The 26,909-nt window shown below is 42.2% G+C and overlaps 1 long non-coding RNA gene across 1 annotated transcript; it reads left to right on the top strand.

The window, feature by feature from the left end:
- The first annotated feature begins 12,276 nt into the window (after positions 1-12,276).
- LOC143482185 (uncharacterized) lies at positions 12,277-13,369 on the top strand. The gene is made up of 2 exons (XR_013122152.1): positions 12,277-12,358; positions 12,877-13,369. It is a non-coding gene; the product is annotated as an uncharacterized LOC143482185 (long non-coding RNA).
- Positions 13,370-26,909: the final 13,540 nt, after the last annotated feature.

A 26,909-nucleotide genomic window follows, 5' to 3' on the forward strand; every position in this document is an offset into this window, starting at 1 on the left:
TATACTGATATGATTTACATATAATCGTGAAATAAAATAAAATTTCACACAGACGCACATTGGTGAAGGAATTTACATCAATACAAATCAGTGGAAGAGAGTGCAAGGAAACAGCAAGGACAGCTTGTTTGTGAAGGAGCTGGCAGTGTGCATTTGGGGCACAAACATTTTGGCCAACCGGAGTCTGGAGGGTAAAAGTTGTCCAACAACAAAGACAACCCCCAGGCCCCCTCTAACCCCTCACAAATTAAGAGCACTAAAAAGTAAGTAAGAATGTTGATAAAGAATACTAATCTGAAAATGATGGAGGATATTACTGCTGCATGAAATATTACATGTGTCTCTTTTGGACCAGGACACTTGAATTTTATTAAAATTTCTCAATGACCTGCTAATAATCTTATACATATCTTCTGTGCAAAATGTTGACATTTAATAAAACTGTTCATAATAATAGTCATGTGGCCTTTGAGCAGGTTATCTAGTCTTCATATAGGCTAGAAGTTTATACCTCACATTTAGGAGTTTAGCTCCTCTGAGAAGGCCTATACATGCAAGTAAATGATTTGTACTTTGTTTCAAGTAAATAGTTTTTGAAGTCTTTAGAAAACTATATGATTTTATTGTTGTGCAGTAACATGCATATTTTATGCATATTAAAGTTTTCTCATGACATTTTGCTTTATTTTGTTTTGTTAAAGATTGCTTCCAAAAGTGGCTCGAGACAAAAAACCTGGAAGAGTTCGAGCTAAGGACCAGAGCAGGAAAATTTGGACGTTATGTTACAGAAAAAATCCAAGACATCAACAAAAAACAAAAAAAAACAAAATCAATAAGTACATGATTTGTTATTTGATAAAATTATATTACTTGTTTAAAATGTCGTTTGTGCAAATAGCATTTTATTAAAGCAGCTGTTATAATAATTTCTCAGTAAATTAAGAAAAATAAATATTTTTGAGTTGTCTTTTAAAATTGTCTTTGTTTCTTGCCTATTTTGCAAACTGGTCTATTAACAGTAAAGCATAGGTGTTAGGGCAGGTGTGCACATGTTTAAACATTCCCTGCTTGTTTTAGTGTTGCTCTCCTCCAGCATGCCTAATTTAATTGTCATTTAGGAAAACATCAAAATGTTCCAGACAGAAAATCCACGACCATGGTTGAGGCACATTGTATAATATTCTGGTCACTTGACAGTTCTGCAACAAGCTATCAAAGGTTAATTGTAAATTTAAAATACTAGTTATTTTACAGAATACCAGGTACAAGCTGGTTTTGGACAGTAAAACCACCCACCAGCAACAAGATGGTTTAAGATGGTGTAACCAGCTATAAACCAGCTACCACCTATGAACCAGCTAACAGCTGGTTTTGAATGGTTTAACCAGCTACCAGCTACAAACCAGCTACCAGGTTCCAAAACACAGCTTAAGCTGGTCAAGCTGGTTAACCAGCTTGACCAGCTTAAGATGGTATGTGTACAAAAGGCCCTACAGGAGCGTAACCATTTAACTGGCTGGACGTGACGTCATCACTCTGGCAGTTGACGAGTTCGTTTCAGTTGGTCTTTGTGGGGAGCCCGTTGTGCGATGTTCGTCGAGGGATTTTGATTGTATATAGTGCATCGTTCGTGCGTACATGACTTAATGTAAGTTTATTGTTGTTCTGGATGGCGGAGGATGTAATGTAGTAGTAGTTGTAATGTAATATGATCACGTTTGCGTTCGTGTGATCACGGCGCTTTGAGTTCACCGCACGGGTTTAGCTAACTTGTTAGCGGTTAGCACGTGATTATTAAGTTAGTTCAGTTACGATGACTTGTTTCTTTACAGTGTGTGTTATGTCCGACCCTTACGTTTGTATATTTGTTACCTTATAACTATTTACATAGCATACTATTTCGCTGTTATGAGTAGTTACATATTTCGTTGTACAGCGTTATTAAGTCATTAAGACAATTGCATATATTCGCCACCAGAGGGTGCAAAGGCACCAGTTGTACTGTTTATTCTATTTGTGCTTGTTATCTGTAAATGGAGATTATACATCTCATATCTGTATTTGTATTTTCAGAACCACACACACAACTACACATTTGCACTATACACAGCCATCCTGTAACACACACCTCACATTCATATCCCTGCCTTGAACTGAAGAATAAAGAGTTGAATGCATTTTGGCCTCAAGTGGTGTTCTGGCCGACACACCGGGGTTGAATATAGCAAAAGAGGGTAGACCAGTGACCAGCTCTAACTCTCAAGTTTAGTCTTCACTACATTTAATGGTCCTTCGAGCCGGATAGAGCTGTGTTTACCCCCTGAAGATGGATGCAGTACAACAACACGAGGCAGAGGATGTACGTCCCAAGCGGCGTCTACGGCTCCCAACTCGCTATGAAGATTATGAGGTAGCATTAGCCGGTTATCATCCTCACAGACATGGACACGATGACGGGCGGAATCCGTATCAGGAGGGAAGGGCCAAGATGACCACCCTCAACTACACTCACGGTTCACCACGCCACCAGCCCGTGGGATATGATGAGGATTGGACAGAGGCAGATGCATGCTATCCTGGCACCAGTCTGATGCTTGAAGCAGAAGACCAGAGGGCATCTCAGCTACGCTCAGATCAAGTATACAGGGGAGCGACACGAGATTACTCTACTCCACATCCATACTCTCTCTCTCGGCAGCCTGAAGAGGATATCAGAGTAGAGCTGGAGGAGATTCAGCATGAACGGCTCTTACTCCGACAATCACAGCAGCGCATTTCATCTGACCTAGCTGAACTTCGCTCCATCAGAGCAGATATGAAGGAGCTTGTAGATACAGCTCGTCACTTCCAGTCTGACCAAAGTCCTCTTCATAGCACACAACTGAAACAAGACGCCTGTGTTAGTAGACAGGACCCAACCCCAGCACAGATGTGGCCATCCTGCAAGAGCGAACCAGATATCGAGGAGGATGACTGGCCTGCGCCGCCTTCCTGGCCAGACAATTCAGAAGAAGTGCAACCATCTAGCGACCAACCGCTAACGGACCGCCTCGACCAGATGATTAGAGAGCTTCAGGCCCTCAAGATGGAGGCTCAGGCAACTGACAAGAGTATACATCTTAAGGCGAAGACATCTCCTCAAGCTCCAGTTCGCAACGCAAACGCTGATGGAGGACGCCATTCACGTGGAACTACTCACTCGCCTCAGGTAGTAAGCACCAGGACCACAGCACCCCCTCCTAGTTCCTGGACTCTACCGATGAGGTCGCAACGTCTTGAACGACAGTCGACAGTTCCACAGCCTGCAGCTCCCGCCCGATCGCGGCCACCTCTTCACACGCAGTCCCTCCATCACAGCTCCTCCGTGGCGGAGACATCTTACAGAGGGCCTCGTCCCACCATACCCAACTTCACAAACCGAGACCCTAGTGAGTTTGCTCGACTGAAGATCGCATTGGAGAACCTCTTGCCCGCTGATGGGACTGAGCTATTCAAATATCAGGTACTGGTAGATCACCTGAAACTGGAGGAGGCTACGCTTATTGCAGACGCCTACTTGCACTCCCCAACGCCCTACACAGACACTATGGCAGCGTTGAGTGACAAGTTCGGCCAGCCCCATCAGGTAGCACTGAAGCGAATCGCTACAGTAATGGACTCCCCAGACGTGAGACGTGGGGACACCGCTGCCTTTGAGAAGTTTGCGCTTCAGATCCAGTCACTGGTGGGCATGCTCCGAACACTAGGCCCAGAAGGAGAAGTGGAGTTACAGTGTGGCTCACATGTGGCCCGACTGCTTAGTAAGCTACCAACCGAGCAGAGGGCAGAGTTTCGCCGCCGCATGTTCTACCACTCTGGGACCAGCTACACCCTGCTTGACCTTGCAGCATGGCTGAATTATGAGGCCTGGTGCCAAGATTTTGATGGCCAGCTACCTGCAAAGGGGACCAGGGAAGGACAGAGGCCTAGATTAGAGCCGCGTCAGGGAAGGAGATCAGCCACAGTTCTGCATGGCGCTGGCGAAGCAACGAAGAAGGAGAGCACTCCACCCAAGCAGGCGTTCTCGCAAGGGAAGAGCCAGCCCTATTGCCCCTTCTGTGACAGTTCAGAGCATTACCTCAGTCAGTGTACAGCGATATCTAAGCTTACCAAAACGCAAGTAGCGGACTGGATAAGGACCAGCCGGAGGTGCTGGAGATGTGCACGACGGCATCAGGCAGCGCAGTGTAACCTAAAGAAGGCTTGCGGTCTGTGTCAGGGAAAACACCTACAGGTGCTTCATGAGGTCAACGCCAGGTCATTGAAGGGACCAGCCAAGCTTGCCGCAATGGAGAAACCTAGCGAGAGTTCAACCACTGAGGTACTCTACCTCGATAGACCCACAGCAGGCAGTAGAGTCCTGCTAAAGGTTGTCCGCATTCTCATTCATCACGGCAACCAGACACTTGATACTTTCGCTGTCTTAGATGATGGCTCGGAGAGAACAATGCTGCTGCCTGCTGCGACAGACAGGCTTAGTCTGCAAGGCGCCCCAGAAGATCTATCACTGCGTACCATACGACAGGATGTGCAAACTCTCCATGGTGCATCAGTGTCTTTCTCGATCTCCTCTCCTGCCAACCCGAAACGGAAGTATCGCATCACAGGAGCATTCACTGCAGCTCGCATCGACCTAGCAGATCATACCTACCCCATGGAGCAACTTCAGCGAAAATACAAGCATTTGGTTGGTCTGCCAATACAGCCCTTCAAGACTGTCAGACCCCTTCTACTCATCGGGAGTGACCACCCACATCTCATTACTCCCATGGAGCCGGTCCGGTTGGGGCCTCCGGGAGGCCCTGCCGCAGTTCGTACGAGGTTGGGCTGGGTGTTACAGGGGCCTGCTAGTATGGTACACCAGACGGCTTGCCCACACCAGTGCTTGGTGACATCGGTACCAACTCAGGTGAATGAGCTGATGGGCTATGTGGAGAAATTATGGCAAGTTGATACGGTGCCATTCAGAAGTGATAAGCTGGTCACCCGCTCCAGACAGGATCATGAGGCTGTAAGCCTCCTTGAGATGCGAACCTCACGTGTGGATGTGGATGGTGTCCTCCGTTATGCCACACCGCTGCTCCGTCATACAAACATGCCCTGCCTTCAGGCCACTAAAGACGCCGTCATGCCATGCCTGAGGAGGGTTGAACGGAGATTGTCTAGAGATCCTGAGTGGGCCAGTGCCTACAAGGCAGAGATGGGAAAACTGATTCAAGCAGGATCAGTGAAGAAGCTCGAGACTCAACAGCTGTCTGAGGAAGGGGAAGCCTGGTATGTTCCCCATCACATGGTCAGTCATAACGGCAAGAACCGATTAGTGTTCAACTGTTCTTATCAGTACCAAGGGCAAAGCCTGAATGAACACTTACTTCCTGGACCAACATTAGGAGCATCTTTGCTAGGGGTCCTTCTGAGGTTCCGCGAGCATGCCACAGCCATCTCAGGTGATATCAAAGGTATGTTTCACCAAGTCCGCCTACTCCCTGAGGATCGCGCCTTGCTACGCTTCATATGGCGTGACTTAGCCCAGAATGAGCCTGTAGCAGTATATGAGTGGCAAGTACTGCCCTTTGGCACAACGTGCAGCCCTTGCTGCGCCACATTTGCCCTGCAGCGACATGTTACAGATAACAGCCAGCCTGGGGACGAGGTAAGATCCTCAGTCAAGAGATGCTTCTATGTCGATAATTGTCTGCAGAGCTTCCCGACCGTGACTGAGGCTAGACATCTCATTGATCAGTTGAGACCGTTACTGTTGTCAGCTGGATTTGACTTGCGCCAGTGGGCCAGCAATGAGCCCGGGGCTATTAGTCACCTGCCTGAAGAGGCCCGATCAAACAGTGCTGAACTCTGGCTCAGTCTCGAGAAGGTTGACAGTCCCGAGTCCACCCTGGGTCTTAGTTGGAACTTTCAGGAAGATCTCCTTGGTTACAAGCACCGTCCGGTTCATTATGGCGTCCCGACTATGCGTAATATCTACAAGGTGCTCGCCAGTCAGTACGATCCTTTGGGGTTCATCTTACCCTACACCACCCGAGCCAAGATGTTAGTCCGGCACCTGTGGGACAAGCACAGAGGCTGGGATGACCCGAATTTACCCCCTGACCTCCTTCAGCAGTGGAGGGACTGGGAGGAAGAGTTGCAGTTTTTACCTCTGGTTGTCTTGCCACGGCCGTACTTACCTAAGGATGCAGATCTATCTTATGTCCAGCGAGAAGTGCATGTGTTCTGTGACGCTTCAGAACAAGCCTATGGCTCAGTAGCCTACCTACGGACTGTTGACGGTCAAGGCCAGACCTATCTGTCATTCTTGTTGGGCCGGTCAAGAGTTGCACCCAAACGACTGCTTTCTATACCCAGACTAGAACTTTGTGCCGCACTTACAGGTGCACAACTCTCTCAGATTGTGCAAAGGGAGCTTACCCTGAACATAGACAGAACAGTCCTGTGGTCAGATTCCACCACAGTATTGACATGGCTCAAGTCTGAATCTTGCCGTTTCAAGGTCTTTGTGGGCACTCGAGTTGCCGAGATCCAAGACCTGACAGATCCTCATGCCTGGCGGTATGTAGATTCAGCCAGGAATCCCGCCGACGACATCACAAGGGGAAGGACGCTGCAGCAGCTTGCAGAGGCCAATAGGTGGAGTCAAGGGCCATCCTTCCTTCTACAGAGTCCAGATCAATGGCCAGAGCAGCATACTACCGCGCTGGGAGATGACCTCACGGAGGTCCGTCGATCTACAACCTGCGGCACTGCCTCTGCCGTGTTGAACTCTTCAGATGCAGACCACAGCGAGTTCCATACCTGGGGGGAGCTCCTAGAGAGCACTGCACGAGAGTTATGTGGAACGGGCGATAAGAGCAGTCAACCTACGGCCGAACATTACCGCGACGCGGAGCAAGTTATCCTGAGCAGAGCCCAGCTGAGCAGCTTCCCAGAGGAATTCCACCGTCTGAGAGATGGTAAACCTATTCCCAAAAGCAGCCGACTGATAGCTTTATCTCCCGAGTTTGATGGAAGCGTAGAGCTTATCCGCGTGGGGGGGAGACTTCGCAGATCGGAGCATCTAGAGTTTAATACCCTACATCCAATCATCCTAGAGCCAGCACATCCAACAACCAAGCTGCTGATCCAGGATTTTGACCGACGTCTGCGACACCCAGGTCCAGAACGAGTGCTCGCTGAGATCCGCCGCTCTTACTGGATCCTGCGAGGACGCGAGGCGATCCGCCGTCTCCAGAGCAGCTGTGCTGATTGTCGTCGGTGGAAGTCGAAACCTGCTGTGCCTAAGATGGCTGACCTCCCTGCAGCCCGCCTTCGTCTGTTCAAGCCCGCCTTCTATTCCACTGGAATGGACTGTTTCGGGCCACTAGGGGTCAAAGTGGGGCAGCGGGCTGAGAAGAGATGGGGGATTGTCTTTAAATGCCTGACTACTAGAGCTGTGCATCTAGACATCCTGACCTCTATTGATACTGACTCATTTCTGATGGCTCTTCGAAGATTCATCGCACGAAGAGGCAGACCTGCAGAGCTGTTCTCAGACCAAGGGACCAATTTCCGGGGAGGTGAGAGAGAGCTTAGAGAAGCATTCACAACGTTGTCTCCAGTCTTGCAACAACAACTATCCAAGCAGATGATTTCGTTTCATTTCAACCCCCCAGCTGCACCTCACTTTGGGGGTGCATGGGAGAGGGAGATACGTTCTGTGAAGACTGCTCTCTATACTACAGTGGGCGCACAGGCAGTCTCAGAGGAGGTCTTACGGACTGTGCTACTTGAGGTTGAAGGCATCCTCAACTCCAAGCCACTGGGCTACGTTTCCTCTGATGCGAGAGACCCTGATCCAGTCACACCCAATGTCCTCCTGATGGGGCGGCCAGATGGATCTCTCCCGCAGGTGGTTTACCCTAAGGATGAGCTCCTGAGCCGCCGCCATTGGAGGCACTCCCAGGTACTAGCAGACCACTTTTGGTCGAGCTTCATCCGCTCATACTTACCTGGTCTTCAGTCACGCCAGAAGTGGCGTTCTACACTAGCGGATCTAACAGAGGACTCTGTAGTCATGATTGTCGACCCCCAGCTCCCCAGAGCTCTGTGGCCAATTGGACGGGTCATCAAGGTCCACCCTAGTCCAGATGGACGAATTAGATCGGCTGATGTGCAGGTAAAGGATAGAGTATACACACGACCTGTCGCCAGGCTGGTCCTCCTTCCAGCTCTCCCGTCTGATGAAGATGAGAAGAGTCCCGCAGCTCCAACCAGTGTGCAGCCATAGAGCCCTTTTGTTTTTTAAGCAAATGTATTCTATACATTTGGGGGCGGCTGTACAAAAGGCCCTACAGGAGCGTAACCATTTAACTGGCTGGACGTGACGTCATCACTCTGGCAGTTGACGAGTTCGTTTCAGTTGGTCTTTGTGGGGAGCCCGTTGTGCGATGTTCGTCGAGGGATTTTGATTGTATATAGTGCATCGTTCGTGCATACATGACTTAATGTAAGTTTATTGTTGTTCTGGATGGCGGAGGATGTAATGTAGTAGTAGTTGTAATGTAATATGATCACGTTTGCGTTTGTGTGATCACGGCGCTTTGAGTTCACCGCACGGGTTTAGCTAACTTGTTAGCGGTTAGCACGTGATTATTAAGTTAGTTCAGTTACGATGACTTGTTTCTTTACAGTGTGTGTTATGTCCGACCCTTACGTTTGTATATTTGTTACCTTATAACTATTTACATAGCATACTATTTCGCTGTTATGAGTAGTTACATATTTCGTTGTACAGCGTTATTAAGTCATTAAGACAATTGCATATATTCGCCACCAGAGGGTGCAAAGGCACCAGTTGTACTGTTTATTCTATTTGTGCTTGTTATCTGTAAATGGAGATTATACATCTCATATCTGTATTTGTATTTTCAGAACCACACACACAACTACACATTTGCACTATACACAGCCATCCTGTAACACACACCTCACATTCATATCCCTGCCTTGAACTGAAGAATAAAGAGTTGAATGCATTTTGGCCTCAAGTGGTGTTCTGGCCGACACACCGGGGTTGAATATAGCAAAAGAGGGTAGACCAGTGACCAGCTCTAACTCTCAAGTTTAGTCTTCACTACAGTATGAGCTGGTTTTTCCAGCAGGGCAGGCTTTAAGCTGGTTTATACTTGAAGCCTGGTTTATACTTGACGCGCCGCGAGCGGCGCGAGGGTCCGCGCGGCGACAATGACGTAATCGCTGAGGCTCCGCCCGTGCGCGAGTGCCTCGCGCGCTGTCGCTGCACGAGGTCGTGCACCTCTCGAATTTTGCAACTTTGCGCGCGCGCCGCGCTTCAGCGCGATCGACAAAGTCATGTTTGCAGGGTTCATACACCTATACAAGGTGGAATTAAAGCACTTGTACGGCACTTTCAAGGTCCATTTCAATATTTTCCAGCATGATAAACATAATTAAGTTAAATATTGACACGCCGCTAGCGGCGCGAGCGTCCGCGCGGCGAAAATTACGTAATCGCTGAGGCTCCGCCCGTGCGCGAGTGCCTCGCGCGGTCGTGCACCTCTAGAATTTTGTAACTTCGCGCGCGCGCTGCGCTTCAGCGCGATCGACAAAGTCATGTTTGCAGGGTTCATACACCTATACAAGGTGGAATTAAAGCACTTGTACGGCACTTTCAAGGTCCATTTCAATATTTTCCAGCATGATAAACATAATTAAGTTAAATATTGACGCGCCGCGAGCGGCGAGGGTCCGCGCGGCGAAAATGACGTAATTGCTGAGGCTCCGCCCGTGCGCGAGTGCCTCGCGCGCTGTCGCTGCGCGAGGTCGTGCACCTCTCTAATTTTGCAACTTCCGCGCGCGCGCCGCGCTTCAGCGCCATCGACAAAGTCATGTTTGCAGGGTTCATACACCTATACAAGGTGGAATTAAAGCATTTGTACGGCACTTTCCCACTGCGCAAAGATACGTTGAAACGACGTCTTTTCCAAGTCATTTTTGCACGTCGGATTTTGGTCCCCTGAAGGTGCAGACTGTGACGCCAGATGACGTCTTTTTTCCGACGTCTTCTGCACGTCGTGTATCGACGACCCCGGGACGTCCGGATAAGGGCCATTTCTAGTCCAAATGAAGTCTTGTGTAGGTCTTTTTTGCGTAAAACGTTGACTCCTTTTAGACATCGTTTTTATAAGCCTACCAACAGCTATTTCTAAATAGAGCTGTAATATCGAAGGAAATGCTTTCTTAAAACACAATTTCCATGGGGATTCATAGTTTCTGTGCACAACTAGTGCCATTTTAGAAGGTAGCATTTTGTCCTGGTAAATTTTCCTAGCTTCCTTTCCGTCGCAGCAGATAACTGGAAACGTATACAAAAGTGTAAGGTTCAAATCTGCTGAGCCTAACGAACTTCAGAAAGATGAACGGGAACAATAAACAGGTCCGCCACCTTCTGGCACCAGTTACACACGTTACAATTGTATATGCTTTACAAATAAATCACATGAATGGCATTTCCAATTTCTTTCCACCTTCATTTTTATTGATCACTGGCCAAAACGCCAACTTATAAAAGTAGTAATGTCTGTGGTAAATTCCATCCAATACGTGAGTAGCTAGCTAGCCTTTTGGCTAACGTTAAAACGTAACAAACCTTACAAAAATCCATTACAAAAGTACAAGGTAATGTGATTATATCTATTGATCTGTTACTACAACATATAAACATTTTAGGTTAATATTTTGAGGTTTGTTAAAGACCAGTTGTTAATGTTACCTTGAAATCGCCAGTAAATAACTGTAAAAAGTAACGGATTTCTTTTTAATTTAAACTCCTAAATGCGCGAGGCAACTCGCTCGAGCTTTTTATGTAGGCTCACTTTTGTATCATAGTCAATTGATTGTATTTAACATAATAGTTATACATAAATATTATATATAAACAAATATTTTGATAATACATACATTTTCTTATACGTGTCTACATTAAATAATGTATAATAATATGGATTTATTACAGTTCACAGGCTGCACCATTGAGGACATGGAGTTTTAGGTTGACGGAGTCGAGCAAAAGTGTTTATCGCCCAAAAGACAAATTTTCTCATACCGCTTTACTCAACATTTAGAAATGTTCATTAATATAAAAAAACAAATATTATGTATCATGTACATTTCTGTACCCTTCTTAGACGTCTCCGTGACGTTGAAATTCCGACGTTCAAGTGTTTAACTGCATATCGACGTCCAAGTGGGGTCATAGTTAGACGTCCAAATAACGGACCTAGTTTGCACGTCGAGTAGAAGTCCAGAATTGGTCTTGGACCGACGGACGCAATATAGACTTGATCTGCACGTCCATAAGAAGTCTAATGTTTAGTGGGTTCAAGGTCCATTTCAATATTTTCCAGCTTGATAAACATAATTCAGTTAAATATTCACACGCCGCGAGCGGCGCGAGGGTCCGCGCGGCGAAAATTACGTAATCGCTGAGGCTCCGCCCGTGCGCGAGTGCCTCGCGCGGTCGTGCACCTGTCGAATTTTGTAACTTCGCGCGTGCGCTGCGCTTCAGCGCGATCGACAAAGTCATGTTTGCAGGGTTCATACACCTATACAAGGTGGAATTAAAGCACTTGTACGGCACTTTCAAGGTCCATTTCAATATTTTCCAGCATGATAAACATAATTAAGTTAAATATTAATACATATACTCGAAATGATTCAAAATAATTCGCTTTTTTATCACATTATTTGATGGTTGTTTATTTTCAAAACGCTCAATCTTAACGTCTTCACGTTCTCTCATGTTTCGTCCTGGAATTACAAGAGGCTCGTATTTGTTAACGTAATTTCAACATTTTAATGTACTTTAGCCTAAATTCCAGCACTTTTCAAACCTGAAACACAAAGCAACATTAAAATGCGTCAGGTAAATGTTCATGAATATATATACAGATAAAAACGGTCTGCAAGCGAGTTAAATTTAATTAGTGGTCGGCCGTTATCGGCGTTAACGGCCCACCACTAATATATATACACATATTCACACGCACGCACACACACACAGCATAATTATATATGTATGTGTCTGTGTGTCCTCATTATTGCTGGCTATAAAATCGCATCACCGTGTCATACTTTAATGTCCTGCACAGAGCCGTAGAAAGAGAGAGTTGCGACACTCACATAGACTCCTATTGTAATTCAGGAATGCGGAAGTAAACGTGCCATGGGGAGACCAATAGTTCCAAACATGCTATAGTTCCATCATTGAACTGCGTATATTTGAAGCATTTCCGCGGCTGTTTTTCTGGTAAGTTAATGAATTATTCATCGTTTCCTATATAATCCTCCATATATGTGATTAGTATTACTGTTATAGTTAAGTGGTCACTTGTTGTTAGTTTATTTCTGCATTTTAAATGCCGTTAGCTTAAATTACACTTCGCTAGCATTAGCTATGCTATTAAAAGCAGGAATCGCTTAGCGGTGCATTAGCCTCAGAGTATTCAGTCATTAGGATAATTGTTAAATTCAGTAATACCTATATAGATTTGATCATATTGTAATTAATGGTAACTATCTGAAGTAGAAAAGATGGTTGGATTGTAATGAAGTTACTCTTTGGTTGATTAATTAATTAGCTAGTGTTTCAGTGACAGGTGATAAAACCAGCTGCTTGTACATGGATGACCACTATTTATACAGGATGCAACAATCAACAGCTCTATATATAATCTCAACACAATTTAGTAACACTTTTTTTTATTTAATTACGTATGATGCTTAGGATTGTCATTACCATCATAACATTTAAAATATTTTTTTTAGGCCAGTGGTGTGATGACCAGACCAGTGGAGCATCAGTGGAGTGGTTTTATGTGATCTTTTTTAGTGTCATCCCCTCTTGAAAAGCCACCAAATCTTGCAACGGGCCAATCAAAGCTTCACAGGAAGAGAGCTTCTCCCTCTCCACTATATCTGGAGGAATTGTAAACGTCTGTCCACGGACAAGGGCACTTCTCAAGTTCTTAACTAGATGTGGGACATCTGGCATAAAGTATAGCCTTCTGTCTGGTTTTGCTGGATGTGGAATAGATGTTTTATTATGGTCCACTCCGAAAGCCTTCCACATTGCCCGATTAGGGCTGCCCATGTCAGTGGTGATATTAATAACATGTAGCCCTATGGAGTCTGCTCTGTGAATAATGTCTAAAATGAGTGGTTTATAAACTGCCCCATCAGTGGAGTTACCACTGTAGTGGTAAGCCACTACTTGTTTCCAGCGTGTTGTGCTCCCTGTCAACATAAAAACACATGCATGCGTTGCTTCTCCTGTGTGGCCAGGTAAAGTCACATCCCCATAAAGCTTTCCTGTTCCCAGGTGCAGTTCCACGCTTGGTGTGATTGACATCTCATCAAGAGTCAGCACACATTCCTTCTCCATCTCATTTAGGCTATCTACCTTCAGCTTAAGCATGTCAAACACTTCCCCCAATATTCCTGTATCTGTAGAAGTATATCTGTAGAAGTTCTGTAGAAGTTTGATGTGAAACGAAAATGTTAGGGATGAATTAATTTATGTATTTAATAATGTTATTTTAGTGTTGTAATGTGGCTAATGAATTAATTTATGTATTTAATGAGGTTTTTTTTGTGTTGTAATGTGGCTAATGAATTAATTTATGTATTTAATGATGTTATTTTAGTGTTGTAGTGTAGACTACAGAATAATGTGTTTTTAGTGTTGTTTTGTGGACTAAATAAATCTATGCCTGAACCTTTAATAGTGCAGGCTGCTTCAACAGGCTATTTGTAACTCTAGTTTTGTTCAAAGATACTATAAAAATTATATCAATAAATATTTATTGAAAGTTGATATAAATATTAAGTTGATATAAAGCAGATTAAGTGTTATATCGCCGGTGGATGGCGCCAGAGCTAGCGAGCTAGTAACGTATTGAATCACATCTGTGGTTCTGAGGTAAATAAACTGGATATTTTTTTTCGTCGTGAGATATCGGAAGTGTGGCGTGAGAGCGTGTGAAAACGGTCAAATGCGTGTTGGCAACCCTGTATGTTGTAATATTTACCAGAAATACGGTAACCGCAGATGTCTTTCCCGTTTAAAACCATTCAGTGTTCGTGTTTGATTGGAACTATACGGTCCTCCATGAACCACGTGACCTCTGAGCGGCGAGATCACAGAGTGTCGCAACTCTCTCTTTCTACGGCTCTGGTCCTGCACTGATGAGCTGCGCGAGCCTCAGAATTGTTCGAATGGAGGCTGCGTTCGAATACCATTACAAGTTTGTTAGCCACCTAGCTCTCTCATATTTTTCCTTGTTCTTTCCTTAAGATTTTTTCGCATTAATAAAATGTTTGCCTACGTACAATACATCGAAGACGGAGTAAAAAATATTGTACATATTAAAGACATCAAAAACTTTGACCCAAAAAATACAGAAGACTATTCTGCAGTACACGCATACTGGATTCTGTGGAAAGGGGAGTTATTCGCTGGCCAAATCTTGATGCTAAAAGGTAAGTAGCTAACGTTTTTATAATACAGAATAATAGTATATCGTATAATAATAACAATTCAACATTTTGTTTGACGTACGACGTGAGTTAAACTTGTCGCTATCTGATACAATTTGGCTACAAGTTACCCGAACCGGGATCTACAAAACATTACCTGTCGCAGCGATCAAAATCGTCCGTGGTCTGTTCATTAAATGTTACTTTGATCTGTCTGTATGAAGCTGTCTACACTGTCAAGACTGGATATTAGTTAGCAGGTTGTGCTACTCGTGTTACCATTAAGAGGGTTACTCAGCAACATCATCTACGAACCTAATAAGACCTAATAAGCCTTTATATAGTTAGTTGTGTCGCGTGCGGTAGCCTGGCGACCATGGACCACCTTGCTCGTTAAAATATATTTATAAAACAAAAGACTTACCTTCTGCACCAACAGCCGATGCAACATCCCATGCGTTGTCTTTCATTTTTTACATTCTTATAATTAGTCTGGTCTGAGAATCATATTAGTTGATCAAGTTTAAAAGGGCACGATTTAACCGAAAGGCTGCCTTCTACCTGTTCTTGGGTAATACTTAACTGAGAATGTTGGTGGAGAACTTTTCACTTCCCTTTTGAGGACCAAAATGCCGCAAGCGCACTGACAATATCTGCTCTTTAATTATAATTAAACACGGAGGTCTGTAAACTGTGATTTTCATGTTTTAGCTGAGCCATTTGTATAAGACAAATACTGAACATTCAATGATTAAACTATCATTCTGGGTTCGACATTCAGCATGAAAAAGAAACTGAGCATAATATAAATGTTTGTATTAATTTTTTGTATATAAATTTTATATAATCATATATAAAAATTATAAGAGGGAAGACTTGAGTGTGCCTGACCAGTATTACGGTTTAAAGTGTTACATATTTTTCTTCACAGACACTTCTGAAGAAATAGAGGACATTCTAGGTGCAGGGAAAAGGATTCGGGTTCCAAAGTTACTGGAGAGAAATCCTGTGGAGAGCCAGAGAAACTCAGAAAGGAAAGAAATTGAAGATACTGCTGTAAGTATATATGTGCATGCATATATATATATATATATATATATATATATATATATATATATATATATATATATATATATATATATATGATAAGAGCAAGTGAGATGTTATGTGCTATTATTATTTGCAGATGTCACAAAAGGCAAGCATTATTGAGGGAAAGCGGGCCTCACTAATAGAAATTTTAAAAGAGCGGCAAAGCCAGAAAAGAATCCAGCCACTGTGTGCCTCTAATAGTCAATCAAAGAGGCAGAGGATTCTGCTGGATGATGAAACATCTAGTGGCAGTGATGATGAATTAATTGCCAAATCTGAATTTGATGAATTAAAGAAGAAGCACACAGTACTTGGGCATAAATATCAAGAAGCCATTAGTGAACTGGAACAACTGAGAAAATTGAACACTGAACTCCAAAAGTGTTTGGTCTCCAAAATCCTTCCTGGTAAGTTTGTAACACTCACCCTTCTTTCCTAAAAGGCTGCCTCACAAAACACAAAACAATCGTTATCATTTTATCTAAACTGGAATTTAAAGCTGTACTATTTATTGAATGTAATGACAGTGAATTACATTTAAGGTCTCATTTATGTTATAGAGAATAACAGCCTTCCTGATTTTATGGACACCCCTCAAACAATTAGTAAGACCTTTCAGTTATACTGCTATTACTATTACTGTTGTTATTATATTTTGAACATTATCTGTTTTGCTTGAGAAGGTGTTTGTGGTTTTGTTGCATATAACACTAACAGCTTGTTGCGTCTACCTATTGTCTAATAAAAAAGCCCTAGTTAATGTTCATTTAATCTGTGATACAAACTTGTACTGAAGATTTATTATCATTATATTATACATTTCAGGGCAATCCAACTTGTCACCCCCATTAAACACTTCTCAAGCAACAGTTGGTAAGTATATTGCTAATAAAACATGAATGACTTGGTTACACTTATACATTCATCCTATCTCTGATAAGAGATAAGAGACATGCACAATAATATTGTACTATTTAATCATTCTACAACTGTCATTTACCAAAAGTAAGGTAATAATTATTCAATTATTTTATATTTGCAGTAGAAATAAGCCAACAGAAAGAGCAAGCTTCAGAAGAAGAAAGGGTATTTTAGATTTAATTATAAATGTACAGTAACGGTGGTATTGTCTTTGATTATACTGATATGATTTACATATAATCGTGAAATAAAATAAAATTTCACACAGACGCACATTGGTGAAGGAATTTACATCAATACAAATCAGTGGAAGAGAGTCCAAGGAAACAGCAAGGACAGCTTGTTTGTGAAGGAGCTGGCAGTGTGCATTTGGGGCACAAACATTTTGGCCAACCGGAGTCTGGAGGGTAAAAGTTGTCCAACAACAAAGACAACCCCCAGGCCCCCTCTAACCCCTCACAAATTAAGAGCACTAAAAAGTAAGTAAGAATGTTGATAAAGAATACTAATCTGAAAATGATGGAGGATATTACTGCTGCATGAAATATTACATGTGTCTCTTTTGGACCAGGACACTTGAATTTTATTAAAATTTCTCAATGACCTGCTAATAATCTTATACATATCTTCTGTGCAAAATGTTGACATTTAATAAAACTGTTCATAATAATAGTCATGTGGCCTTTGAGCAGGTTATCTAGTCTTCATATAGGCTAGAAGTTTATACCTCACATTTAGGAGTTTAGCTCCTCTGAGAAGGCCTATACATGCAAGTAAATGATTTGTACTTTGTTTCAAGTAAATAGTTTTTGAAGTCTTTAGAAAACTATATGATTTTATTGTTGTGCAGTAACATGCATATTTTATGCATATTAAAGTTTTCTCATGACATTTTGCTTTATTTTGTTTTGTTAAAGATTGCTTCCAAAAGTGGCTCGAGACAAAAAACCTGGAAGAGTTCGAGCTAAGGACCAGAGCAGGAAAATTTGGACGTTATGTTACAGAAAAAATCCAAGACATCAACAAAAAACAAAAAAAAACAAAATCAATAAGTACATGATTTGTTATTTGATAAAATTATATTACTTGTTTAAAATGTCGTTTGTGCAAATAGCATTTTATTAAAGCAGCTGTTATAATAATTTCTCAGTAAATTAAGAAAAATAAATATTTTTGAGTTGTCTTTTAAAATTGTCTTTGTTTCTTGCCTATTTTGCAAACTGGTCTATTAACAGTAAAGCATAGGTGTTAGGGCAGGTGTGCACATGTTTAAACATTCCCTGCTTGTTTTAGTGTTGCTCTCCTCCAGCATGCCTAATTTAATTGTCATTTAGGAAAACATCAAAATGTTCCAGACAGAAAATCCACGACCATGGTTGAGGCACATTGTATAATATTCTGGTCACTTGACAGTTCTGCAACAAGCTATCAAAGGTTAATTGTAAATTTAAAATACTAGTTATTTTACAGAATACCAGGTACAAGCTGGTTTTGGACAGTAAAACCACCCACCAGCAACAAGATGGTTTAAGATGGTGTAACCAGCTATAAACCAGCTACCACCTATGAACCAGCTAACAGCTGGTTTTGAATGGTTTAACCAGCTACCAGCTACAAACCAGCTACCAGGTTCCAAAACACAGCTTAAGCTGGTCAAGCTGGTTAACCAGCTTGACCAGCTTAAGATGGTATGAGCTGGTTTTTCCAGCAGGGCAGGCTTTAAGCTGGTTTATACTTGAAGCCTGGTTTATACTTGACGCGCCGCGAGCGGCGCGAGGGTCCGCGCGGCGAAAATGACGTAATCGCTGAGGCTCCGCCCGTGCGCGAGTGCCTCGCGCGCTGTCGCTGCACGAGGTCGTGCACCTCTCGAATTTTGCAACTTTGCGCGCGCGCCGCGCTTCAGCGCGATCGACAAAGTCATGTTTGCAGGGTTCATACACCTATACAAGGTGGAATTAAAGCACTTGTACGGCACTTTCAAGGTCCATTTCAATATTTTCCAGCATGATAAACATAATTAAGTTAAATATTGACACGCCGCGAGCGGCGCGAGGGTCCGCGCGGCGAAAATTACGTAATCGCTGAGGCTCCGCCCGTGCGCGAGTGCCTCGCGCGGTCGTGCACCTCTAGAATTTTGTAACTTCGCGCGCGCTGCGCTTCAGCGCGATCGACAAAGTCATGTTTGCAGGGTTCATACACCTATACAAGGTGGAATTAAAGCACTTGTACGGCACTTTCAAGGTCCATTTCAATATTTTCCAGCATGATAAACATAATTAAGTTAAATATTGACGCGCCGCGAGCGGCGAGGGTCCGCGCGGCGAAAATGACGTAATTGCTGAGGCTCCGCCCGTGCGCGAGTGCCTCGCGCGCTGTCGCTGCGCGAGGTCGTGCACCTCTCTAATTTTGCAACTTCGCGCGCGCGCCGCGCTTCAGCGCCATCGACAAAGTCATGTTTGCAGGGTTCATACACCTATACAAGGTGGAATTAAAGCATTTGTACGGCACTTTCCCACTGCGCAAAGATACGTTGAAACGACGTCTTTTCCAAGTCATTTTTGCACGTCGGATTTTGGTCCCCTGAAGGTGCAGACTGTGACGCCAGATGACGTCTTTTTTCCGACGTCTTCTGCACGTCGTGTATCGACGACCCCGGGACGTCCGGATAAGGGCCATTTCTAGTCCAAATGAAGTCTTGTGTAGGTCTTTTTTGCGTAAAACGTTGACTCCTTTTAGACATCGTTTTTATAAGCCTACCAACAGCTATTTCTAAATAGAGCTGTAATATCGAAGGAAATGCTTTCTTAAAACACAATTTCCATGGGGATTCATAGTTTCTGTGCACAACTAGTGCCATTTTAGAAGGTAGCATTTTGTCCTGGTAAATTTTCCTAGCTTCCTTTCCGTCGCAGCAGATAACTGGAAACGTATACAAAAGTGTAAGGTTCAAATCTGCTGAGCCTAACGAACTTCAGAAAGATGAACGGGAACAATAAACAGGTCCGCCACCTTCTGGCACCAGTTACACACGTTACAATTGTATATGCTTTACAAATAAATCACATGAATGGCATTTCCAATTTCTTTCCATCTTCATTTTTATTGATCACTGGCCAAAACGCCAACTTATAAAAGTAGTAATGTCTGTGGTAAATTCCATCCAATACGTGAGTAGCTAGCTAGCCTTTTGGCTAACGTTAAAACGTAACAAACCTTACAAAAATCCATTACAAAAGTACAAGGTAATGTGATTATATCTATTGATCTGTTACTACAACATATAAACATTTTAGGTTAATATTTTGAGGTTTGTTAAAGACCAGTTGTTAATGTTACCTTGAAATCGCCAGTAAATAACTGTAAAAAGTAACGGATTTCTTTTTAATTTAAACTCCTAAATGCGCGAGGCAACTCGCTCGAGCTTTTTATGTAGGCTCACTTTTGTATCATAGTCAATTGATTGTATTTAACATAATAGTTATACATAAATATTATATATAAACAAATATTTTGATAATACATACATTTTCTTATACGTGTCTACATTAAATAATGTATAATAATATGGATTTATTACAGTTCACAGGCTGCACCATTGAGGACATGGAGTTTTAGGTTGACGGAGTCGAGCAAAAGTGTTTATCGCCCAAAAGACAAATTTTCTCATACCGCTTTACTCAACATTTAGAAATGTTCATTAATATAAAAAAAACAAATATTATGTATCATGTACATTTCTGTACCCTTCTTAGACGTCTCCGTGACGTTGAAATTCCGACGTTCAAGTGTTTAACTGCATATCGACGTCCAAGTGGGGTCATAGTTAGACGTCCAAATAACGGACCTAGTTTGCACGTCGAGTAGAAGTCCAGAATTGGTCTTGGACCGACGGACGCAATATAGACTTGATCTGCACGTCCATAAGACGTCTAATGTTTAGTGGGTTCAAGGTCCATTTCAATATTTTCCAGCTTGATAAACATAATTCAGTTAAATATTGACACGCCGCGAGCGGCGCGAGGGTCCGCGCGGCGAAAATTACGTAATCGCTGAGGCTCCGCCCGTGCGCGAGTGCCTCGCGCGGTCGTGCACCTGTCGAATTTTGTAACTTCGCGCGTGCGCTGCGCTTCAGCGCGATCGACAAAGTCATGTTTGCAGGGTTCATACACCTATACAAGGTGGAATTAAAGCACTTGTACGGCACTTTCAAGGTCCATTTCAATATTTTCCAGCATGATAAACATAATTAAGTTAAATATTAATACATATACTCGAAATGATTCAAAATAATTCGCTTTTTTATCACATTATTTGATGGTTGTTTATTTTCAAAACGCTCAATCTTAACGTCTTCACGTTCTCTCATGTTTCGTCCTGGAATTACAAGAGGCTCGTATTTGTTAACGTAATTTCAACATTTTAATGTACTTTAGCCTAAATTCCAGCACTTTTCAAACCTGAAACACAAAGCAACATTAAAATGCGTCAGGTAAATGTTCATGAATATATATACAGATAAAAACGGTCTGCAAGCGAGTTAAATTTAATTAGTGGTCGGCCGTTATCGGCGTTAACGGCCCACCACTAATATATATACACATATTCACACGCACGCACACACACACAGCATAATTATATATGTATGTGTCTGTGTGTCCTCATTATTGCTGGCTATAAAATCGCATCACCGTGTCATACTTTAATGTCCTGCACTGATGAGCTGCGCGAGCCTCAGAATTGTTCGAATGGAGGCTGCGTTCGAATACCATTACAAGTTTGTTAGCCACCTAGCTCTCTCATATTTTTCCTTGTTCTTTCCTTAAGATTTTTTCGCATTAATAAAATGTTTGCCTACGTACAATACATCGAAGACGGAGTAAAAAATATTGTACATATTACAAAATTATTGTACATATTAATTATTGAGGGAAAGCGGGCCTCACTAATAGAAATTTTAAAAGAGCGGCAAAGCCAGAAAAGAATCCAGCCACTGTGTGCCTCTAATAGTCAATCAAAGAGGCAGAGGATTCTGCTGGATGATGAAACATCTAGTGGCAGTGATGATGAATTAATTGCCAAATCTGAATTTGATGAATTAAAGAAGAAGCACACAGTACTTGGGCATAAATATCAAGAAGCCATTAGTGAACTGGAACAACTGAGAAAATTGAACACTGAACTCCAAAAGTGTTTGGTCTCCAAAATCCTTCCTGGTAAGTTTGTAACACTCACCCTTCTTTCCTAAAAGGCTGCCTCACAAAACACAAAACAATCGTTATCATTTTATCTAAACTGGAATTTAAAGCTGTACTATTTATTGAATGTAATGACAGTGAATTACATTTAAGGTCTCATTTATGTTATAGAGAATAACAGCCTTCCTGATTTTATGGACACCCCTCAAACAATTAGTAAGACCTTTCAGTTATACTGCTATTACTATTACTGTTGTTATTATATTTTGAACATTATCTGTTTTGCTTGAGAAGGTGTTTGTGGTTTTGTTGCATATAACACTAACAGCTTGTTGCGTCTACCTATTGTCTAATAAAAAAGCCCTAGTTAATGTTCATTTAATCTGTGATACAAACTTGTACTGAAGATTTATTATCATTATATTATACATTTCAGGGCAATCCAACTTGTCACCCCCATTAAACACTTCTCAAGCAACAGTTGGTAAGTATATTGCTAATAAAACATGAATGACTTGGTTACACTTATACATTCATCCTATCTCTGATAAGAGATAAGAGACATGCACAATAATATTGTACTATTTAATCATTCTACAACTGTCATTTACCAAAAGTAAGGTAATAATTATTAAATTATTTTATATTTGCAGTAGAAATAAGCCAACAGAAAGAGCAAGCTTCAGAAGAAGAAAGGGTATTTTAGATTTAATTATAAATGTACAGTAACGGTGGTATTGTCTTTGATTATACTGATATGATTTACATATAATCGTGAAATAAAATAAAATTTCACACAGACGCACATTGGTGAAGGAATTTACATCAATACAAATCAGTGGAAGAGAGTGCAAGGAAACAGCAAGGACAGCTTGTTTGTGAAGGAGCTGGCAGTGTGCATTTGGGGCACAAACATTTTGGCCAACCGGAGTCTGGAGGGTAAAAGTTGTCCAACAACAAAGACAACCCCCAGGCCCCCTCTAACCCCTCACAAATTAAGAGCACTAAAAAGTAAGTAAGAATGTTGATAAAGAATACTAATCTGAAAATGATGGAGGATATTACTGCTGCATGAAATATTACATGTGTCTCTTTTGGACCAGGACACTTGAATTTTATTAAAATTTCTCAATGACCTGCTAATAATCTTATACATATCTTCTGTGCAAAATGTTGACATTTAATAAAACTGTTCATAATAATAGTCATGTGGCCTTTGAGCAGGTTATCTAGTCTTCATATAGGCTAGAAGTTTATACCTCACATTTAGGAGTTTAGCTCCTCTGAGAAGGCCTATACATGCAAGTAAATGATTTGTACTTTGTTTCAAGTAAATAGTTTTTGAAGTCTTTAGAAAACTATATGATTTTATTGTTGTGCAGTAACATGCATATTTTATGCATATTAAAGTTTTCTCATGACATTTTGCTTTATTTTGTTTTGTTAAAGATTGCTTCCAAAAGTGGCTCGAGACAAAAAACCTGGAAGAGTTCGAGCTAAGGACCAGAGCAGGAAAATTTGGACGTTATGTTACAGAAAAAATCCAAGACATCAACAAAAAACAAAAAAAAACAAAATCAATAAGTACATGATTTGTTATTTGATAAAATTATATTACTTGTTTAAAATGTCGTTTGTGCAAATAGCATTTTATTAAAGCAGCTGTTATAATAATTTCTCAGTAAATTAAGAAAAATAAATATTTTTGAGTTGTCTTTTAAAATTGTCTTTGTTTCTTGCCTATTTTGCAAACTGGTCTATTAACAGTAAAGCATAGGTGTTAGGGCAGGTGTGCACATGTTTAAACATTCCCTGCTTGTTTTAGTGTTGCTCTCCTCCAGCATGCCTAATTTAATTGTCATTTAGGAAAACATCAAAATGTTCCAGACAGAAAATCCACGACCATGGTTGAGGCACATTGTATAATATTCTGGTCACTTGACAGTTCTGCAACAAGCTATCAAAGGTTAATTGTAAATTTAAAATACTAGTTATTTTACAGAATACCAGGTACAAGCTGGTTTTGGACAGTAAAACCACCCACCAGCAACAAGATGGTTTAAGATGGTGTAACCAGCTATAAACCAGCTACCACCTATGAACCAGCTAACAGCTGGTTTTGAATGGTTTAACCAGCTACCAGCTACAAACCAGCTACCAGGTTCCAAAACACAGCTTAAGCTGGTCAAGCTGGTTAACCAGCTTGACCAGCTTAAGATGGTATGAGCTGGTTTTTCCAGCAGGGCAGGCTTTAAGCTGGTTTATACTTGAAGCCTGGTTTATACTTGACGCGCCGCGAGCGGCGCGAGGGTCCGCGCGGCGAAAATGACGTAATCGCTGAGGCTCCGCCCGTGCGCGAGTGCCTCGCGCGCTGTCGCTGCACGAGGTCGTGCACCTCTCGAATTTTGCAACTTTGCGCGCGCGCCGCGCTTCAGCGCGATCGACAAAGTCATGTTTGCAGGGTTCATACACCTATACAAGGTGGAATTAAAGCACTTGTACGGCACTTTCAAGGTCCATTTCAATATTTTCCAGCATGATAAACATAATTAAGTTAAATATTGACACGCCGCGAGCGGCGCGAGGGTCCGCGCGGCGAAAATTACGTAATCGCTGAGGCTCCGCCCGTGCGCGAGTGCCTCGCGCGGTCGTGCACCTCTAGAATTTTGTAACTTCGCGCGCGCTGCGCTTCAGCGCGATCGACAAAGTCATGTTTGCAGGGTTCATACACCTATACAAGGTGGAATTAAAGCACTTGTACGGCACTTTCAAGGTCCATTTCAATATTTTCCAGCATGATAAACATAATTAAGTTAAATATTGACGCGCCGCGAGCGGCGAGGGTCCGCGCGGCGAAAATGACGTAATTGCTGAGGCTCCGCCCGTGCGCGAGTGCCTCGCGCGCTGTCGCTGCGCGAGGTCGTGCACCTCTCTAATTTTGCAACTTCGCGCGCGCGCCGCGCTTCAGCGCCATCGACAAAGTCATGTTTGCAGGGTTCATACACCTATACAAGGTGGAATTAAAGGATTTGTACGGCACTTTCCCACTGCGCAAAGATACGTTGAAACGACGTCTTTTCCAAGTCATTTTTGCACGTCGGATTTTGGTCCCCTGAAGGTGCAGACTGTGACGCCAGATGACGTCTTTTTTCCGACGTCTTCTGCACGTCGTGTATCGACGACCCCGGGACGTCCGGATAAGGGCCATTTCTAGTCCAAATGAAGTCTTGTGTAGGTCTTTTTTGCGTAAAACGTTGACTCCTTTTAGACATCGTTTTTATAAGCCTACCAACAGCTATTTCTAAATAGAGCTGTAATATCGAAGGAAATGCTTTCTTAAAACACAATTTCCATGGGGATTCATAGTTTCTGTGCACAACTAGTGCCATTTTAGAAGGTAGCATTTTGTCCTGGTAAATTTTCCTAGCTTCCTTTCCGTCGCAGCAGATAACTGGAAACGTATACAAAAGTGTAAGGTTCAAATCTGCTGAGCCTAACGAACTTCAGAAAGATGAACGGGAACAATAAACAGGTCCGCCACCTTCTGGCACCAGTTACACACGTTACAATTGTATATGCTTTACAAATAAATCACATGAATGGCATTTCCAATTTCTTTCCACCTTCATTTTTATTGATCACTGGCCAAAACGCCAACTTATAAAAGTAGTAATGTCTGTGGTAAATTCCATCCAATACGTGAGTAGCTAGCTAGCCTTTTGGCTAACGTTAAAACGTAACAAACCTTACAAAAATCCATTACAAAAGTACAAGGTAATGTGATTATATCTATTGATCTGTTACTACAACATATAAACATTTTAGGTTAATATTTTGAGGTTTGTTAAAGACCAGTTGTTAATGTTACCTTGAAATCGCCAGTAAATAACTGTAAAAAGTAACGGATTTCTTTTTAATTTAAACTCCTAAATGCGCGAGGCAACTCGCTCGAGCTTTTTATGTAGGCTCACTTTTGTATCATAGTCAATTGATTGTATTTAACATAATAGTTATACATAAATATTATATATAAACAAATATTTTGATAATACATACATTTTCTTATACGTGTCTACATTAAATAATGTATAATAATATGGATTTATTACAGTTCACAGGCTGCACCATTGAGGACATGGAGTTTTAGGTTGACGGAGTCGAGCAAAAGTGTTTATCGCCCAAAAGACAAATTTTCTCATACCGCTTTACTCAACATTTAGAAATGTTCATTAATATAAAAAAAACAAATATTATGTATCATGTACATTTCTGTACCCTTCTTAGACGTCTCCGTGACGTTGAAATTCCGACGTTCAAGTGTTTAACTGCATATCGACGTCCAAGTGGGGTCATAGTTAGACGTCCAAATAACGGACCTAGTTTGCACGTCGAGTAGAAGTCCAGAATTGGTCTTGGACCGACGGACGCAATATAGACTTGATCTGCACGTCCATAAGACGTCTAATGTTTAGTGGGTTCAAGGTCCATTTCAATATTTTCCAGCTTGATAAACATAATTCAGTTAAATATTGACACGCCGCGAGCGGCGCGAGGGTCCGCGCGGCGAAAATTACGTAATCGCTGAGGCTCCGCCCGTGCGCGAGTGCCTCGCGCGGTCGTGCACCTGTCGAATTTTGTAACTTCGCGCGTGCGCTGCGCTTCAGCGCGATCGACAAAGTCATGTTTGCAGGGTTCATACACCTATACAAGGTGGAATTAAAGCACTTGTACGGCACTTTCAAGGTCCATTTCAATATTTTCCAGCATGATAAACATAATTAAGTTAAATATTAATACATATACTCGAAATGATTCAAAATAATTCGCTTTTTTATCACATTATTTGATGGTTGTTTATTTTCAAAACGCTCAATCTTAACGTCTTCACGTTCTCTCATGTTTCGTCCTGGAATTACAAGAGGCTCGTATTTGTTAACGTAATTTCAACATTTTAATGTACTTTAGCCTAAATTCCAGCACTTTTCAAACCTGAAACACAAAGCAACATTAAAATGCGTCAGGTAAATGTTCATGAATATATATACAGATAAAAACGGTCTGCAAGCGAGTTAAATTTAATTAGTGGTCGGCCGTTATCGGCGTTAACGGCCCACC

The sequence above is a fragment of the Brachyhypopomus gauderio genome, chromosome 18 (genome assembly GCF_052324685.1).
Source record: "Brachyhypopomus gauderio isolate BG-103 chromosome 18, BGAUD_0.2, whole genome shotgun sequence".
Taxonomy (NCBI): domain Eukaryota; kingdom Metazoa; phylum Chordata; class Actinopteri; order Gymnotiformes; family Hypopomidae; genus Brachyhypopomus; species Brachyhypopomus gauderio.